Source organism: Schistocerca piceifrons, chromosome 3, assembly GCF_021461385.2.
Source record: "Schistocerca piceifrons isolate TAMUIC-IGC-003096 chromosome 3, iqSchPice1.1, whole genome shotgun sequence".
NCBI classification, from domain to species: domain Eukaryota; kingdom Metazoa; phylum Arthropoda; class Insecta; order Orthoptera; family Acrididae; genus Schistocerca; species Schistocerca piceifrons.
The window spans coordinates 809727438-809738344 of NC_060140.1; positions in this window are offsets into that span (position 1 = coordinate 809727438).

Below are 10907 nucleotides of genomic sequence, written 5' to 3' on the forward strand. Positions count from 1 at the left end.
GTTTAAGTAGTTCTAAGTTCTAGGGGACTGATGACCTCAGATGTTCAGTCCCATAGTGCTCAGAGCCAGTTGAACCATTTTTGTAATCCTACTTACCGTTTTTGTGACACAGATAAACCACAGATGTCCTTTCCTTAGTGATGTGCAGTGTAACACAGTTAAGATAAAATGCACACTGAAGAACGATTCACATTTATTTTAAAATCCCACACAGGTTGATACGGGTAAGTATGAATGGAGAGTACTTGAAAGGTTCGCGATCCGCAAGATTAATAAACACAGATCGTTGTTGATGACACCGCAGAGTGCCCAAAAGCTGTACTTGCGTTATATCAGACTGCACTAAGGTATTCCCAGCAGATAATGAATCACGGAATGGCGTGTAGCCAGACACAAAATACTCAGCTGCTGCAAGCTCAGAGCCAGTGTTAGATATCTTCGTAACTGTCGAACGAGATGACGTAGTGGATCAGACAGTAAACTCCTATTCACTAGAAAGACTACTGAAATTCTTGTCGTGCCATTTTGATTAAAATTTTCTGTGTTTTCGTTACATACCTTCAGTTGAATAATTGCTTTCATGCCGTGCGTGATTAGCCGAGCGGTCTGAGGCGCTGTAGTCATGGACTGTGCGGCTGGTCCCGGCGGAGGTTCGAGTCCGCCTTCGGGCATGGGTGTGTGTATTTGTCCATAGGATAATTTAGGTTAAGTAGTGTGTAAGCTTAGGGACTGATGACCTTAGCAGTTAAGTCCCATAAGATTTCACACACATTTGAACATTTGAACAATTGCTTTCATGAATCTATTGCGGAGTTATTCCCTCAGCCAAAGCCGATCAAGGAAATATGACATGTGCAATAACTTTGGAATTGATAGAACATTACTTTCTAGCCATTGTACCTTTTACGATATTGCGATGCTTCTGGTGTTCAGAAGGACGATGCATGTATGTCCGAAACAACATTTCATCGTTTGTCTTAACAACGCATGCACTGTAAAATCGTAGCTATCCGCCGATACCAGATAGCGGTTTGCAATTAAAATCTCCTTCCTGTGCGGGAATCTCACAGTGTGTACAGGACAGGTTGTGACGCAGGAACGACGATATATGGAAGTTTGTGTCTGGCCATGAGTTGAGCACGAATAGCCAGTCCGCCTTTAGCCGCGGAGCAGCTCGGACTTGTTTACGTCCCGGCTGCGAACGTTCGCGGACGCAGCGGTGTTTACACCATCGTCACTCGCGTGTGTTATTGTTTGAATCGAACGCCATGGCACACAATTTCCGAAAAACCACGATACAGTTCACGTTCTGTAACGAGTATGCACGACCGAAGGCATTCGAAATCGAACGTTTCTTGAGGGACGAAGTGCAACTTAATTACACTGAGGTTATTGGAATTCATTTATCGATCGTGAGCAGCACTCTTTACGTAAAGATGATTGACGACGCAGCATGCGATAAGATCATTGAAGCTGCCAAACGAGGATTCCAGTTCCGACACTCCGATGGTCATATTGGCGAAGTGTTAGTCGCTCATTCGGGCCTGGGCGTGCGTACGATTCGAGTCTTTGAGCTGCCATTCGAGTTACCAGAATCCTTGGTCACTGAATCGCTCCAGCCATATGGCAGAGTTATCAGTCATACGGCCGAACGTTGGACAAGTTTTAGCACGTATCCAGTGCTCAATGGTGTCCGACAGGTGCGAATTGCACTTACGAAACATGTGCCATCGTACATCAACATCGGCGGCTGTCGAGCTATTGTCATCTATGATGGACAGCCCCGGACATGCTCCGGGTGTGGTGGTGAAGGACATCTTCGATCTGCGTGTATGCAGAGGAGACTCGTGCAACTCCCCAGCGGAGACCTCCAGAATCCGACTACACCAACGTCACTGCCGATGACTTACGTGGCGGCGCTTCGCGGGGAGGCGACGCCGAGGTCGGAGCGCACTATTGAACCGACGCCGCAGTTGATTGAGGCGCCTTCGGACCCCACTGAAGAAGGAACAGCTCCCACCAACCCTCAGTGCCAGACATTACAGGTGGTGCAGAAAGAGGATGAGAGCATCACAACAGGCATGGAAGCTGAAGTGGAACGGCCCCAGGGCGTTGTAGCGGCGGCGAGAGCGCAGGTGATGCAAGATTTGCCAACACCAGAGGCCGAGGTTAGGGCCCGCAAACAACGCTCGCCAAAGCGCCGCAAGAAGCGCCGACTAAACTCTGCGGAGACGCTCCCTTCTCTTCTTGGAAGCCCAGATGAGTCTAACACTATGGAACTGTCTGACTTGGAAGCACAAGCTTCGGATGTCGCGGACCATATGAATTCGGACAGTGAAAAGATGTCATGTCGCTCGGAAGACGCATCCGCTCCGGGGCCTGCTACCCCTTCTGCGGTGGAGTCTAATGCTGCGAAAGAACAACAGATGTCACACATCAATGCCGCACAGGAAAATTTGGAGCACCCCAATAGTATCAGCTGGTATGAACAGGACGACGAAATCACCGATGCGGACCATTCTACTGGTGGGGACTCGCATCCGTCCGCATCTCAAGAAACCTAATGCCGCAGGGACACGTCCGTCGGGCGACCCTCTGTGGATGTGCAAAGGGACTTTCGATACGGTGAAACTTTGTCATTTTAACATCATGTGGAGATGACAGCTACTCGACCCCAGGCATACAGAATAGGGACAGTGAATGTAAATACCATTAGATCGCCCGTGAAACAGCAGTTGTTTAGGGACATGATATACGCGTCGGATGTGGATATACTTATGGTGCAGGAAATTTACATTCCTGAGTTCCAGGAAGTCCATGGATACATCTCCTACACCTCGCCGCACTCGAACAACGACAGTGGAACGGCGATATTGGTCCGGGACGGGATTCCGGTCCGAGACCTGGCTTATCTACCTTCGGCACGAGGACTGGCGATAACTGTTAATGGAATTCGCATTATCAATGTTTATGCCCCTTCCGGCACAGACAACAGACGGGCGCGTGCTAGATATTATTCGGAAGAGATTGTGCCCTTATTTACCGGCAGATTCGATCATTTCATTATAGGTGGTGACTTCAATTGTGTTTTAGCGCAAAAAGACCAGACTCCACATTACAATACCTGTCGTGAATTGCATGTGCTATGCCGGGATCTGGAGTTAAGCGACACCTGGGACATGATTCATAGGAACCGTGAGGGATATACTTTTTATACCAGTCACTCGGCGAGCAGACTCGATCGAATGTATGTTTCGGTTGGCCTACAGGATAAGGTGGTCGACGCGGAACGATGGCCTGCGGCATTTACTGATCATCTGGCTTACATTTGTACCATATCACTCCCTAGGCAAAGTGTGTGGAGAAGCCGCGGGACATGGAAGCTCAATTCGTCACTTTTGGCGGACCCCGAATGTCGTCGGAGAGTCGAGGAGGTATGGGTCACATGTCAACGCCGTCTACCAACATATACCTCCGTGCTTCAATGGTGGCTCGAGTGTACTAAGCCGGCATTAAGAAGAGCTCTCATACAGTATGGTCGGGATAAGACGAGATGGCAACGAGACACTCTTGATTATTATTACACCATGCTTCGTGAGCTGTCCTTCCAGGTGCCGTCTGCAGAACATCATGCGGAAGTTCATCGTGTCAAGGCACAAATCCTATCGATCACGCGACGACGACTGGGTGGCATCCCAATACGGGCAAGATGTCTCGATACCATCACTGGGGAACGAACCTCGATGCACCATGTGTCGCGGGAACATAAACGTTACCGCCGGGCATTGGTAACAGAGCTCCACGGTTTAGATGGCCGTCAACTGACAACACAACAGGACATTGCAAATGAATTTTTAGAGCATTTCCGCCACCTCTATGCCGGTACACCGACGGACCGTCTGGTGGGGGAAGAGATACTGCAACATCTGCAAACGACACTGACAGAGACGGATAAGGCAGCGCTTATGGAGCCACTCACAGAAGACGATATAAAGGTGGCACTCACAAAAGGAGCGGCCCATAAATCACCAGGACCAGATGGGATTACGCTAGAGTTTTATCGAGAATTCGTGGACATGATGATGCCACAGTTGGTGTCGATGTACAATGAGGCGATGCGTCCGGACATGCGCCTACCGTCGGATTTTATGACGGGCTTTCTTCTTCCTATCCCGAAGATGGCGGAGAGTCGTAGTGTTAATCAATATCGGCCTCTCACTATGCTAAACACCGACTATAAAATCTTTGCACGACTACTAGCGTCTCGTCTCAAGCTGGTGATTTCCAGGACAATATCCCCTGATTAGGCTTGCCTAGGGGTGCGATGCAACATCTCCTCGGCGTTAAGTGAATACCGTGACGTTATCGCCCTTGCGGAAACGTGTAAAATGCGAGCAGCGATGATATCTGTGGACTTCGATCGTGCGTTCGACAGGATAAACCATGACTTCTTGGTGTCAGTCATGAGTCGAATGGCGATTCCTCCGGTTTTCATCTCCATCGTTATGAGGCTAATACGAGGGGCTACATCGAAGGTGATTGTAAACGGTCGGGAAGCGGGCTCGATTCCTATTAACAGCTCAGTCCGACAAGGGTGCCCACTCTCCATGATGCTGTTTGCGATAGCGCTTGAGCCGCTGATGTGTGTTATGAGGCGCTCACTTACTGGGATAGCGCTTAATGAGAACTCTTTCATTTGTCGCGCATATGCGGACGACCTGATCCTTCTTGTCAGATCAGGACATGAAGTTCGTCAGGCTGTTGAACATCTAGACCCTTACGGGACGGCGGCAGGCAGTGTCGTTAACATGACGAAATCCAAAATTATGCACATTGGACGGGGTCTGGTAGACGTACCGGGACCGTTCCAGACGGTGGAATCGCTGAGATGTCTGGATATTACATTTACCCGTTCACTACGGCGGTCAGCGGCGGCGAGTTCTCGGCGGCTTCTGCAGAATGTTCGTCTGACGATACGCAACAACTCACTGAGAGCCTTTGACATGATCCAACGTGTGGCATACACCAACGTTCACATAGCGTCACGAATGCCCCATTTAGCGCAGATCCTACCAATACCGAAGGGTATCGCCGACCGCCTCATGGCTGCCTTTGGTTACTATGTTAGTACTGGGATGTTATTTAAGATCAAATATGATACGTTAACGCTACAGTTCCGGAACGGTGGCCTCAACCTCACAAACGTGCGAAACAAAGCTCTGGCGCTTTACATGCGAGCAATGATACGAAATTGGCAACAAAGAAAGCATACCATAACGTCAGCTCTGATAGAAGCACTTGTTCCGCCTTCGTACGAACCCCCTATTGCGGTGGGCAATATTTCGCCTTCTCTTGCACCCATTGCCTCATTTCTTGTTGATTACAGTTATGTTCGTCTGAAAGTCCCTTCAACGAGAATACCCACGACTCGGGAGATCTATAGATGCTTGATGGATCACCATGGCCGCAACATAATGGAACTCAAATACCCGTCGAGAACGTGGAACCACATTTGGTGTGCAGTGCATACTCCATTACTGTCAACAGCAGCGAGATCGATGTGGTATATTCTTATAAACAGTAAACTTGTGACCAGGAGTCGATTACATACAATTCATATGGTCGATTCTCCTCTTTGCACCAACTGTGGACTGTTAGCCACGGAAGAACATGGTTTAGTGTGTGGCGCAGCGAGGGACGTCTGGATGCTGACGCGTCGAATATTGGCCTTCCTTCGGCGCACTAACTACACAGAAATCACATCGGATGTACTTTTTCTACCGGACAAGACCTTTTTTCCGAATCAAAAGACGTATGCGGTCAATTGGATCGCTGGACATGCGGCGAAATATTTGTATTCGTACGATATTAAGTCCGTGATGGATTATTGGTTGTATTTACAAGCACAACACGAGCTCATACGGGGTCATACGAAATACAGGACTTACTTTTCCAATTTTTTAGCAAGTGTTTTTCACAATCCGCCCGACAGCTGGGGTGTCCCAGAACTGGGAAGACTCCTGCAGCAGAACGACTAGAGACACTGGCAGAAATGGTCAAGATTATATGGCTTTCTGCCAGGTTTATGATGCGACACCGCGTGCTGCAGGGATTTTGATGCAGATGATAACTTCATTTTCATTCCCGCCCGTGACTAGGATTGTCATTTACTTTATTCCTGTTAAAAAAAAAAAAAAAAAAAAAATAGCCAAAGCGGTTAAGGTGACTTCTCGCGTAAAGTCGGAAATCTGGGTTCGAGACCCTCTCTGGCACAAATTTTCATCGTCGTCATTCCCTCACACAGCTGATGGTCGTGCGTATTTTTACCTGCGAATAATTTCATGTAATTGTACTTTTTGTTTATATCCGACAATTTAGTTCACCCTCTGAGTATGGCCAAAATAGAGGAGAGAAATGTTTGATAGCCACTTTGTAAGTCCCTGCATCTCCTTTCCCCCTTTCTCTGTTTTTTTTTTTTTGTTTTCTTTGCTTGTTTCACTCCCTCCCCTCCCCTCCCTCTCCACCCCCTTCCACCGCACTTCTCCCAGCTTCGACCAGACACACATACGCACAAATGTCGTTCCTTACAAGGATCCGCAAGTAAACAAATTATAACTGACAAGAATTGTTCAAAATGACGTTTTTGAACACGTTCTCCGTTCGCAACATCCTCTGCAGTAATAATCCACCTTTTATTTGGCCAGTTCCTATCCTCGGTACTCCACTATTTGAGCAACGCATCTCTTGCATCGAATCTCACCTTGGCTGTCAAGCAGAGTGAAACTGTCTGCACCTCACATGCACTACGAGGGAAACAATTTCTGCTCATTATTCTCTATCAACTGACGAGGAGAAGCACGAAGTTCGAGAAAAAAGGGACGGGACTTCTCGCATTACTAATCAACTATTTCTCACGGCGTTTTAGTACGAATCGTTTTCCGATTTCGAACAACATTCTCCCCTTGTGATAATTTGCATATTTGTATGAAAATGGATAAATTTGGTGAGAATGGATGAACACTTCAGTGAATTCGTGTTACTGATCTCCGCCAGAAGACCAAAACAGTGAATTTCCTATGTAGCACCAAGAAAAACAGCTTACAGAAGTAAATTGAGCAATGGAATGGCTGAATGAACACCTGTGTGTACTCAGTGGCGTCCTATTTCGAAGGCGACCACCAATAACCCAACACCCTGGCAAGTATGCACATTTTCTCTAGCAGTTTAGTTTGTGCCAGGACTCGTATACATTTTCCGGCGGAGCGCAAGAACATGTCTACTATTTCTATTAAGTTGTACAGTGTTGGTGAACATGTCATAAGGTAAGGATGCAATTCAAGGTCAAAACAGTCGCATTCCAACACGTCACATACTTCCATAGCAGTACGAACAGATTTGTGGAAATCGGAATGTACGAGATCCAGGCCGCAGGGTGGATGAGGGAGAACAGTTCTGTGTTTCGTGAGCTGCTCTACGTGAGCCGTGAGGCCTTACGTTGTTATGGAGAAGTTCGTTTGCATCTTTGTGGTGACGAACACAGCTGAAGTCGGTTCTTCAGTTTCGTGAGGGTAGCACAGTACGCTTCAGAGATGATGGAGGGAGGACATCAGGCGGAATTACCCTTCAGAGTCCCTGAAGATTGTCGTCATGACTTTATCTGTTGAGGGTGCGGCTTTGAACTTTTTCTTCGGAGGACAGGCTCTGTGGCGCCATTCCATGGATTGCCGTTTCGTTTACGGATCGAAGTGATGAATCGTAACTCATCGCCTGTGACGTGGTTCGACAAACAATTGTCAAGGTCAGCCTTGTAACGTGGAAGTAATTCCGCACAGATGGTGCCTCGTTGCTCTATTACGGTCTTCTGTTAGGTGATGAGGAACCCAGCGCGTACACTCGTTTGAGTACCACAACTGGTGAACGAGTGTGTCGGCATTACCAGCAGAGACGTCCAGTTGTGCAGCGAGGTGCTCGATTGTGATCCTTCGATCATTTAGAATGAGTGTGTCCGCACGTTCCATCATTGCAGGAGTCACTGCTGTGTGGGGCCAGCCGGCATGCGGGAGATCTGACAGGTTTGCGCAGTCTTGTTGCGATGGTGACAGACGCCTCGCCCGCCAATTCGCCGTGCTTTTGTTTGCTGCCACGTCAATGTAGATATTCTGCAAGAGCCTACGAATATCTGCGATGGACTGGTTTTTCAGAGAGACACCGTGAAGGTGGTTCATTGAACCCTCTGCCAGGCACTTTATTGTGACTAACAGAGTAATCACGTAGACGAAGACGTATAGTGCCGCCACCTACGGGACTTCATGACACTACAGGGACTGAAGCGGGAATATTCGACGATGTCCCACAACAAATTCCGCATTTATTCAACCGAAATTGGGCAAAAAAAAAGTATTGCATTACATTACATTCTTCTTTGTATGATTGCAGAGGGCATTCGACTGTTCTGTAGGTCATGTGAGATTCCCTTTCATCCTGTAATTGTTCGGGAGGACGACGGTTCAATCCCGTCTCCGGCCATCCTGATTTAGGTTTTCCGTGATTTCCCTAAATCGTTTCAGGCAAATGCCGGGATGGTTCCTTTGAAAGGGCACGGCCGATTTCCTTCCCAATCCTTCCCTACCTCGAGCTTGCGCTCCGTCTCTAATGACCTCGTTGTCCAGGGGACGTTAAACACTAACCACCACCACCACCACCACCACCACCACCATCCTGTAATTGTTGTGGCTAGTGCTCCTCGGTACAAAAAGTGTGACTGAGAACCTCGACGATGTGTGTGAATTAATCGTTGCGTATGTTGATTACTCTCAGCTGCTGGGACAGGGTGAGGAGTTTCCTCCTCTCTGCCCACCTAAGCTGGTACGCCGACAGCTGCGATGTCGCTGTCGATGGCACGCCAACGAATTGTAAGCAGAGATTAAACGCCCGCAGAACGCAGGCTTTCGGAGCCCCCATGAGCAGAGGCTTTTAAGGAGGGGACGCCAATAGCAGGGAGGGCATTCGGTGGTCAGCCGCAGACGGCTCGCTGCGGGCCCTGGATTATCCGCAGCCACGCGCCGTGTCATCTGCTCTTGATGTGGAAGGAAAACTGATGAGCAAGAGCAGGACTCCCCGATAACCTCTTGTTGCCAAGGATAGAAATTCCTTTTACTTACCTTCGGCATGTCCAGCAGCAAATAATTACATATTATATACTATGTGATGCCCTATCGCGTGCCGGAAAGAATGAAGCAAACACTATATGAAAAACAGTTCCCTTACCCTTATTTTCTGATCGCCCGTCTCACTTTGTTGTTAAAAATTCGATGACTGGTTCTCGTGAGCAAAATACACTACTGCGCCACGAAGATGACGTGCTACAGACGCGAAATTTAACGGACAGTAAGAAGATCTGCGATATGCAAATGATTAGCTTTTCAGAGCATTCACACAAGGTTGGCGCCGGTGGCAACACCTACAACGTGCTGACATTAGGAAAGTTTCCAACCGATTTGTCATACACAAACAGCTGTTAACCGGCGTTGCCTGGTGAAACGTTGTGCTGATGCCTCGTGTAAGGAGGAGAAATGCGTACCATCACGTTTCCGACTTTGATAAGGGTCGGATTGTAGCCTATTGCGATTGCGGTTTATCGTATCGCAACATTGCTGCTCGCGTTGGTCGAGATCCAATGACTGTTAGCAGAATATGGAATCGGTTGGTTCAGGAGGGTAATACGGAACGCCGTGCTGGATCCCAACGGCCTCGTATCACTAGCAGTCGAGATGAGAGGCATCTCATCCGCATGGCTGTAACGGATAGTGCAGCCACGTCTGGATCCCTGAGTCAACAGATGGGGACGTTTGCAAGCCAACAACCATTTCCACGAACAATTCGACGACGTTTGAAGCAGCATGGACTATCAGCTCGAAGACCATGGCTGCGGTTACCCTGGACGCTGCATCACAGACAGGAGCGCCTGCGATGGTGTACTCAACGACGAACCTGGGTGCGCGGATGGCAAAACGTCATTTTTTCGGGTGAATCCAGATTCTGTTTACAGCATCTGTTTGAGTCAATGCCCAGGCGTATCAATGCCGTTGTTACGACCAGAGGTGGTTGTTCTGGGTACTGATTTCTCAGGATCTGTGCACCCAAACTGCGTGAAAATGTAATCACATGTCAGTTCTAGTGTAATATATTTGTCCAATGAATACCCGTTTATCATCTGCATTTCTTCTTGGTGTAGCAATTTTAATGGCCAGTAGTGTATACACTCTAAGAAAAAAAAAGAAAAAAAAAGAATCGACCCGCCATGAAGGAGTTATCCGACTGGGACAGAAGTTCCATGTACATGTACAGACAAACAAATGATTACAATTTGAAAACGCCTGAGTGATTTATTCAAGAGAGAGAACGTCACATACTGAGCAAGTCAGTAACTCATTGGCCTACCTCTAGTCCTTAGGCAACCAGCTCTTCGACTTGGCCATGATGGATAGAGTTGCTGGATGCCCTATGGATGTTGTGTCAAATTTTGTCCAGTTGGCCTGTTGATAGTGAAAATCCCGAGATTGGAGTGCCCAGCCCGTAATGCTGCAATCGTTCTCAACTTTGGAGAGGTTCGCTACCTTACTGGCTAACATAGAGTTCGGCTAGCCAGTAGAGAAGCACTAGAAACTCTCACACTGTGTGGGCGGGCATTATCTTGCTGAAATGTAAGCCAAGGATGGCTTGCCGTGAAGTGCAGCAAAGGGGGTGTAGAGTATCGTCGACGTACCGCCGTTGCATAAGGCTGCCGCGGATGACAACCAAAGCGGTCCCCCTATGAAGAAAACGTCACCCCAGGCCATTCTCCTGGTCGTCGGGCCATGTGATGGACGTCAGTCAGGTTGGTATTCTACTGTCGCCCGGGTCGTCTC